Below are 9,993 nucleotides of genomic sequence, written 5' to 3'. Positions count from 1 at the left end.
GATTATCTACATTAGGGCTATAATAATTGGTAAACAGAACCTCATAAGAGTGTAGGTGCCCCCATACCAAACAGAATCTGCCCTCTGCATCAGTGTCCATACCTTTAGGCGTGAAGGCTACCCCGCATTTAATCAAAATAGTAACTCCCCTAGAGTAGCTAGAGTAGGAGGAAAACGTGCGACACGTAGCCCACCTGGATGAAAAGTGTGTTGTGTTGCTGGGTGCCAGATGCGTCTCCTGTAGGAGGGCGATGGCTATCCCATGTCTGTGTAGGTACCCTAATATCTGTCTGCGCTTTCTAGGGTCATTCAGGCCCCGAATGTTCCATGAGGTCATCTTAATGGTCTTCAGTGTCCTTGTCTCACTCGTGGACCCCATACCAGCACTTGTCACAGATCACTTGTGGAGTGTGGGATGGTCCCCCATCCGAACATAACCATTTGTGTGCTACCCCAGACTTTGTGTGCGATTTAAATACTGTCAGTCCCTCGGCATACATTAATGCAATTTGCCCAACAATACGTCCCCCCTCCCACACCGGCATCCCCAACTCGCCGGGCAATAAGTACCCACCTTTTAACCCAAACCTCATCACGGAACAAAGATTCCCGATCCAAGCAAAAAAAAGGGGGGGATCAGGGGTTCGCCCTGCAGGGGGAGAGGACCGCTAGGGGCATTCGACCTGCCCATTCATCTCCCTGCTTTCACCCACCAATACCACAACTGTAAGCCGGGTATTCGAACGTGGGAGGGAGATGAGTGTCCGAGCAGGGTAGTAAATGCATATTTAAACTAGGTAAGTCATTCATATACATCACCAAAGCAGTTCAGTTCGTCGCATCATGGAGAGGTGATAAGGTGCCCCGCCGGGGGCTTCCGTCCCAGCAAGTGTCAGTCCTGCTGTGAGATCGGAGAGTGCGACCTGGAGCGGTCTCCGGACTCAGCTTCTCTGGAAGATGCCTTTTTGTGACGTTTTAGGTACTCTCCGACCTGCTGCGGGGTGTTGAAAAAATGCTGCTTCCCCTGGTGTGTGATTTTCAATTTGGCCGGGTAAAGCATGGCGTAGGGAATTTCCTGGGTTTGCAATTTCTTTTTCACACCAGCAAATTTGCTTCTTGCTTCCTGTACTGTTGGCCTAAAGTCCGGATAAAACGCCAGTGTTGTGTTCTCGTACGGTGCCTGTTGTTTTTCCCGGACCAGACGATCCGGGAAACGAGCAATGATGGGCCTGGGTGATGCCCCGGGAGGGGGACGGGCCACCAGAGAGCGGTGCGCTCTTTCCACAGTGAGATGTGTGCAAAAGGAGTCCTTGCCGAAAAGATCAGCCATCAGCTTTTCTATGAAGTCCTCCTTACGTATTGGTGGATTCAGCAAGGCCTAAGATGCGCACATTATTTCTGTGGGAACGAGCTTCCAAGTCTTCGTTCTTGTCTGCTATGATCTTGAGCAGCTTGTCCATCTGCGCGACTTGGCGGCCGCTAGCTGTGGCATTGTCCTCCAGTTCGGAAATCCTGCTCTCAGCTTCTTTTAAGCGAGTGTCATGTTGGCTCAATTTAGCCACCACTGTGTCCATCCTCGTATTGAGCGCGTCCATTTTAGAGTTTATCTAGGTAAGATCAATTTTCTCAGGCGGGGCCTCAGCTTCGAATTCCGAATGTTCTGCAGATTGGGGCCTAGGGTTTTTGCGGGACTCAAATGGAAGTTTGGATTGCCTGGTGTCGCTGTGCCCCATTTTGCGGCAAGAAGGTAGCTGTCTCGGCGGAAACCTTCAAAGTACACCAGGTGGGTGGTTGAGATGTGAGGCGCTGGGCGTCGAATCCAGTCCTGCTGAGTGCTTATGTGTGAAGACCGGGACGCTCAGGCAGCACGCATGGTATTGCGCCGACAGGGAGTGCGCTCATTGCAGGTACCTCACAGCGTGGACGGCAATCATGTAATTAGGTGTCGTTGGGTAAGTATCCATAAGTGAGAGGTCACACCGCTGCAGATTATTTATGAGGGGGAGTGGCATGTGATATAGCCCCCTCCGGGCACTCCGTGGAGATCGGCACAGCCCAGTGTGCAGTCTAGGGGGGAGACTTTCAAAATGGCAGGCAAGTTAAAATGGCAGTGCCAGATTGTTCGTCCCTCTCACCCAATGTGTCTGTAATTTCCTCAATGTGGTCCCAACTTCTCCACCATAGCACCAAGAGCAGGGGGGCACGGCACCTCCTCGAGGTGGCAGTCAGTAAGCGTTCCTCTTGATCGCTAGCTCTTCAATTACCACAATGTGGGATCCGGGCGGCGCACAGAATCCGCAACTGGCAGGTGTAAAGGCTCCGCTCATGTCGCATAGACAGCTCCGCAGGTACAGGTGTTGTAATGCTGGCCCAAGAAGCGCGTCTCCCCGCTGGGGAGAGGACAGGGAGGAGGCCCCAGGCGCCGCGGCGTTCGTGCCACAGGCCGTTCTCGCGGCAAGGTCAGCGCTATCCCCAGCTCAGGAGTCAAACAGGGCCCCACGTCACTATGCGTCTGCAGCCGTGTGGGAAGCCTTATGGCAAGATCAGTCCGTATCCCCTCTGTAGCCGTGCCACCAGCGGCGACTGCCGCAGAATTCCAGGACTTTGATCCCTGGCCTCTGGTAGTGGTGGCAGCCAGGCGGGAGACTGGAAGCACTTAGGCGCCGGTTCACGGTCTTGTAGTACAGCAGACGCGATCAAAATCAGGCTGTTCCAACCAGCTCGCCCATACAGCAATGTCCGGGCACTCACCGCAAGCAGTGCGGATGATCAGTGCTGGTGTACGCCGGCGTTTTTTTGCAGTCCGGCCACCTAGTCCCCGCAGGCCTTCAGTCCTCGGTGTAGCGTGAAAGCAGCAACCAGGCTGCGGGTTCAATAGTGTTATGTAGTCAGCAGTCTAGTAGCTGGGGTGGGCGGAGCTAGCTGGGGTGGAAGGGAAGAGGAGGGGTGTTGACAGGATGGGGTTAGTTAGAGTAGGGACTGGGACCTGCATGGAAGCAGAGAATAAAGCTCCGATAAATATAAGTACAAGTGTTGTGTCATTATTGGGATCGCGACACGACAGCTGGCGACGAGGGTGGGATGAGCAGTAAACTCACCCACAGAACCCTGCCGGAGCGTCCCGTCCCGAGCAGCGTCCAAAAGAGAAGTGCTGCTGTAAGGAGTGAGGCTGCCGCCTAAATTGAGAGGCCAGCAGCAGGTGACCCTCTTCCCAAGTCAGGCAACAAGCACCCGAGCGTCGGAAAGAGAAAGCGCTCGATCGCACCAAACCGCGGCTCACGCCCAATGCGTGCAAGTTGGCACGCGCCGAAAAGCAGAAGTCGGGAGCCCACTCCGACGCTGCCTGTCACCCCAAGAGTAGAGAATTGCCCTGGGCTGTGGACACTGCCCCCAAGAAGGCCTGCTGACAGGCGCCACCGGGCAAGGTGGAAGACGGAGCTCGAGTGGCCCCTAGCATCGGGATCTCACCCCCGATGCGTGAGGCTCGGCAAGGTGTCGCCGAGTGAGCGCGGGACAGAGTGAAGTAAGGTGGGAGCCCACCCCAACCTAACCTGAGTGTGGCTGCGGCAGAAAGAGCCTGGAGACCTGGAGATTACTGCCCAGAGACTGGTTGCCGGTGAGTCCTGAAGATAGAATGAATGGAAGTGAAACCTCGTGGGAAATGAGAGTTCAGTGACGGCGGCCATCTTGAAGTCAGGCAGTTTTGGGACATCTCCTATGTGTGGAGTGCAGGCGGCCATTGCAAGGTCAGGCATAGTGAGTGATCATTGAAAAACGACACGCGCCGGCCACGGAGAAGCATAACAAGCCTGAATTAACCTGAGTAGACAAAGCTAAACAAACACAAGCAAAGTTAAACAACAGTGACTGAAGACGACCGTAATTACCCAACCAAAGCACCTGCGAAAGAGCAGCGACTGGTCAGTCAGAGCCAGAGAAAGGGGTGAGAAGCATGTGATACCACAATGGTGATCCCAGATACATCCCCACAGCGAAATGAAGTCAAGCCCATCATTGCAGGAGGGTCACATTTGCGGGCCCCGTAACCTTTAACCCTAACCACCAGAGGGAGCATGGGCCCAAGTGACAAGAGTGGCTAGAAGATTTCGAAGATTACATCGAGGGATCCAAAGTAACAGAAGATAATGAAAAATTGATTGCCCTCCGCAACCTAGCAGGTCGAGAAATAAGCAAGCTAATCAAGGATCTTCCCCCTGCGGATGCGGGAACCTATGACAAGGTACGTGAGGCATTGAACAAAAAATTCCTCCATAAGAGAAATGTAGACTATGAACGTCATGCGTTTCATCAAGCACGCCAAGGAAAGGATGAGGCGATGAGCGCGTTCATCACCCGACTGCTGCGACTGTCGAGACACTGTGAATTCGGCAACTTCTCAACAGATGCCGCCATCAAGTCACAAATTATAGATCGGTGTCACTCAGAAACTCTCAGAAGGCGGCTGTTAAGAAAACCACATGAGCTAGACGACATTGAAGAAATGACTCGCGTCTATGATCAGGCCGAGGAACATGCCACCAACATTGAAACAGGACGCAATGGGAGCCATGAACAAGCGCGTCGCGTCCAAGCCAAAAGCAGCAGTCGAAGAAGCTCGAAAGACAAGCAGTGGAGATCACAACCGTCGTCTCATCAAAGATATTCAGAGCACAGGAGGCGAGAACCTGGGCGGAGGGAAAGGAGACCGGAGAGGACAAAAAAATGCTACAGGTGTGGAAACGACTTCCCTCATGCGGATGCTTGCCCCGCCATGGGTCAGAGATGTAGGAAATGTGGGACGGACTAACCACTTCGAAGCGATGTGTGGGGACTATCACAAAGAGAGGCGAAGCGAAACAACGAGATCGTCTCGTTCTGACACCAGAAAGCATCACATAAGAGCTGTTAAAGGGAAGACTACATTATCCTCAGGCTCGTCACACTCCAGCCGAGAGTCGCGCAGATCCCGATGGGAGCGTAGGTCACCTTCCCGGGACTCCAGATCATCATCCAGAGATTCTGAATACACAGTGGAATACGTGAACATGATTGCAGACCCCGACCAACTCAAAAAATATCCACGCTTGGACATAAAAAGTAGGGAACCATTACACTAAATTCGTGCTAGATAGCGGCGCTTCGCTGAACTATATCCCGGTCATGGAATATGAGAGGATGAGCCCTAAGCCTCCACTAACGTATGCACCAGTTCGAGTTTTCACTTGGATGTCCAAGAGACCACTTCAATGCTTGGGAAAATTCCCAACAACACTCAAACACGACGCCTTCACCATACCGGCGGTCATACATGTCATCAAGGGCCCAGAGGCTGACTGTCTACTCAGCCTACCAACTGCAAAGCGTCTCCGCCTTGTTGAGATCCTATTTAAGGTCAATGATGACCAAGACATCGTCAGCAAGTTTCCCAGGCTGTTTCAAGGACTAGGGAAGATGAAGGGTTGTCAAATACGTCTACACATCAATGAACAGATTAGGCCTGTGGCACAGCACCCTCGACGTGTACCATTCCATCTCCAGAAAGCCGTCGAGGATGAACTCCATGACCTCCTGTCAGCAGACATCATTGAACGGACGGATGGTCCGACCCCATGGGTATCGCCAGTGGTCATTGTACCCAAGAAAGGCACCACTAGCAAGGTGAGGCTGTATGTCGACATGCGATTGCCCAACACTGCGATTGAAAGAGAACGCCATCCTGGGCCGCATCTGAGCGACATGATCTCTGCTTTGAACGGGGCGAGGGTGTTCTTGAAGCTGGATTTAAACAAAGGCTATCACCAGCTGGAGTTGGACGTCAAGTCCCGTTACATTACAACATTTGCAACCCATTTAGGACTCTTCAGATACAAGAGACTGAGTTTTGGTGTCTCATCAGCCGCGGAAATTTTTCAGGAGGCGATCCGGCAAATCATTCAACATATCCCTAAAACTCTAAATTACAGCGACGACATCCTTGTGTACTGCTCCGACGTCCGTGAACACAACATAGCACTTGATCGCGTCTGCCATGCCCTGCTAAATGCGAACCTGACATTAAACAAAGACAAGTGTGAGTTCCACCAGTCCACTTTAAAATTCTTTGGCCACATTTTCTCGGGTGCAGGGATGAAACCCGATCCGCACAAGATAGCAACTCTGAACAACACCAAGAGCCCTCAGGATGTCAGTGAACTAAGATCGTTCCTGGGGATGGCCAGCTACTGTGCCCATTACATCAGAGACTATGCGACCATCGGCCATCCTCTTCGCATCCTCACCAAACAAGGCCAACCATTTGACTGGACGCCTCAGTGTGAACAGGCGTTCAGAGAGATCAAGCGCGCAGTGGAGTCTGCTGACAACCTCTCGTACTTCAATCCTAGACGGAAGACTGAAATCACTGTAGATGCTAGCCCTGTGGGGCTGGGGGCTATCTTAGCACAATATGACGATGACTCTGACCAGAGGCGCATCGTTGCCTATGCCAGTCGCAGTTTGTCCGATCCTGAAAGGGCATACTCGCAACCTGAGAAAGAGAGTCTTGCGGTGGTTTGGGCATGTGAACATTTTCATGTTTTTATCTACGGCAAGCACTTTACGTTGATCACCGACCATCAGGCGCTAGTCACCATCTACGGTAACCCCAGATCCAAAATGCCTCCGAGGATCGAGAGGTGGGGCCTGAGACTTCAGGAATATACTTTTACCATTGTCCACAAACCCGGGAAGGCAGAAAACCCGGCTGACTATATGTCCCGTCATCCTCATGCATCATCGGACTCCAACCCTTCCATTGCCGAGGAGTACATCCACTTCGTGGCCGACCAAGCATTGCACTTGCCATTCCCATGGAAGTTATCCGAGAAGTCACGGCGCAAGATGCTATCCTGCAGAAAGTACTCCGCAGGATTCAAACCAACCGGTGGAGAAATGATCCTCAAGAAGAAGACAATGACCCGGCTGTCAAGCAGGAGATGCAAGCATTCCGACACGTCTGTGATGAACTGTCTGCTACAACAGATGGAATAATACTACGAGGTCAACGGATCGTGGTCCCCAATGAACTACGGCAAGGTGTCATCGACCTTGCACATGAAGGCCATCGAGGAGTAGTATCAACAAAGCGAGCCCTCAGGGAATGCGTGTGGTTTCCCCTCCTCGACCAAATGGTAGAGTCCACCCTGAAAGATTGCCATCTGTGCCAGCTGACCAACAAAGGTGACCCACCGGCCCCATTGCAAATGACCACACTACCCAATGGAGTATGGCAAGAACTCGCCATGGATTTCTACGGGCCACTATCCTCTGGTAAATATGTGGTAGCCATAATCGATGAATACTCACGATATCCCATTGCGCAATTCGTGCCATCCATCCACAAGTGCCTCTAGCACTCTCAAAGTGCTGGAGGAAGTGTTTGAACAATGGGGTGTCCCCAGAGAGGTGAAAATGGACAATGGACCTCCGTTCAATGGGCACGAGTTTAGTGCGTTTGCAAAACACCTGGATTTCATTTACAGGAAGATTACACCTCTTTGCCCACAGGCGAATGGCACCATCGAAAGATTCATGGACACGCTCAAAAAGACATTTCAGCAAGCCACGGCTGAAAAGAAGGACTTGCAAGTGGCCCTCAACGAAGTCCTCAGAGCATATAGGACAACCCCTCACTCGACCACCGGAAAGTGCCCTGCAACCCTCATGCTACGGCGTCCTATGAGGAATCGCATCCCAACCTGGGAAGGGGCCTTGCGAGCAGTGTCACCAACTTGCGGCCATCAAGAGATGATGGCGATTGATAAATGCAACAAAGACAAAATGAAATCATATGCCGATGCCAAAAGGAGTATAGAAAACAGTTGGTCCTTGACATAATTATAACATATAAAGTAATTATAACATTCGATTAAATTACATTTCTTTAAGAAAAGACTGAATCTATGTCGTTAAATCAATAGGTAATACTAGCCCACATTTACAGGATATCTTACAGTAAGTGCCAACAAACCATCAGAGCTGAGAAAAATCCAATCAGGTCAATCTGTTTAATGTACAATATAACAAGATTTCGAAATTCAACATATCTTTATACATATATTTACATAAGTAATAAAACAAGAGATATTTCTATATTCAAAGAAGAACGTGCACAGAGAAAGAGTAAAGTGTGTGCTCTAGTGAATGATCAAGATGATCAGAAGAACATAGTGTGAATCATTTATATACAAGGAAAACGAGCCTGCCCTGGATTACGCTTGTAAAAAATGTACTTCTTTTTTACTCGCTCATAAACTATATACAATTCCGCAGTCCTTAGTTTGCACAGATGGCAATGGGATTTTTGGAAATGGGGCACGGGACAGGGGTCAATAGGTGCAGGCTCCCAAGAGGGAATGTCGTCGACGTTTCGACCCAAACATACAGCGGGTAGTTTAAGTCCTCAACAACGGGTCTTCATCAGGACGTGATGATGGGGGAAGGGGTATACTTTCAAAGTGCACGTTGGTTAAAAAACTAATCTCACATGGCACCCTTTTGTGGTGCATCAATATCGGTGCGACGTTTGGTCCGCACTCTAGATTAGGTAGTTCACAAATAATTACCACCACGTTGGTTCGGTGATATTCCCAAAAAGTCTTAACTCCACACAGTGCCCGTACCGCTATGTCCAGCACTGTTCGATAAATCCTTCCGGTCAGTGCGCCGCACGGCTTTCCGCTACACCTCGCGTTTTGGAATTCCAAAACGCGAGGTGTATCACCGAACCAACGTGGTGGTAATTATTTGTGAACTACCTAATCTAGAGTGCGGATCAAACGTTGCACCAATATTGATGCACCACAAAAGGGTGCCATATGAGATTAGTTTTTTAACCGACGTGCACTTTGAAAGTATACCCCTTCCCCCATCATCACGTCCTGATGAAGACCCGTTGTTGAGGACTTAAACTACCCGCTGTATGTTTGGGTCGAAACGTCGACGACATTCCCTCTTGGGAGCCTGCTCCTATTGACCCCTGTCCTGTGCCCCATTTCCAAAAATCCCATTGCCATCTGTGCAAACTAAGGACTGCGGAATTGTATATAGTTTATGAGCGAGTAAAAAAGAAGTACATTTTTTACAAGCGTAATCCAGGGCAGGCTCGTTTTCCTTGTATATAAATGATTCACACTATGTTCTTCTGATCATCTTGATCATTCACTAGAGCACACACTTTACTCTTTCTCTGTGCACGTTCTTCTTTGAATATAGAAATATCTCTTGTTTTATTACTTATGTAAATATATGTATAAAGATATGTTGAATTTCGAAATCTTGTTATATTGTACATTAAACAGATTGACCTGAGTGGATTTTTCTCAGCTCTGATGGTTTGTTGGCACTTACTGTAAGATATCCTGTAAATGTGGGCTAGTATTACCTATTGATTTAATGACATAGATTCAGTCTTTTCTTAAAGAAATTTAATTTAATCGAATGTTATAATTACTTTATATGTTATAATTATGTCAAGGACCAACTGTTTTCTATACTATTGAATACCCAGGTCCTTTGACTGCATTGGGTCAACCCCTGTTTTGATAACAGATGCCAAAAGGAGAGCGAGATCACCATCCTTGCACGAAGGAGATTATGTTTTTGTCAAACAAGACCAACAAAGAAAAACTGACTGTCGATTCCGAGATGAACCTTTCTTGGTTACCCAACAGAAGGCCACAATGCTAACTGCGGAATTTGATCAACGACGAGTTACCAGGAACATATCGCATTTTAAGAAATGTCCTCGAGATATGAAAGGACCTTTGATGAACATGACTGACATGCTCACTCCTGAAGAGTCTGACCAAGCTAGCCAAGAGAGCAGGGATCGGTCAAGTGAACCCCTGATTGGTGATACTACTGGAGCCATGTCCATGCGACCCCGCTGAGATATCCAACGGCCAAAGAGACTCATTGAGATCGATTAACACACTGTTCTGTTGTTTGTTAAGA

General features: G+C 49.5%; 1 pseudogene; it reads left to right on the top strand.

The window, feature by feature from the left end:
- The first annotated feature begins 3,965 nt into the window (after positions 1-3,965).
- LOC147718451 (uncharacterized) lies at positions 3,966-7,029 on the top strand (annotated as a pseudogene).
- Positions 7,030-9,993: the final 2,964 nt, after the last annotated feature.

The sequence above is a fragment of the Lissotriton vulgaris genome, chromosome 4_1, assembly GCF_964263255.1.
Source record: "Lissotriton vulgaris chromosome 4_1, aLisVul1.2, whole genome shotgun sequence".
NCBI classification, from domain to species: Eukaryota; Metazoa; Chordata; class Amphibia; order Caudata; family Salamandridae; genus Lissotriton; species Lissotriton vulgaris.
This window is presented reverse-complemented; position numbering and strand designations above follow the sequence as displayed.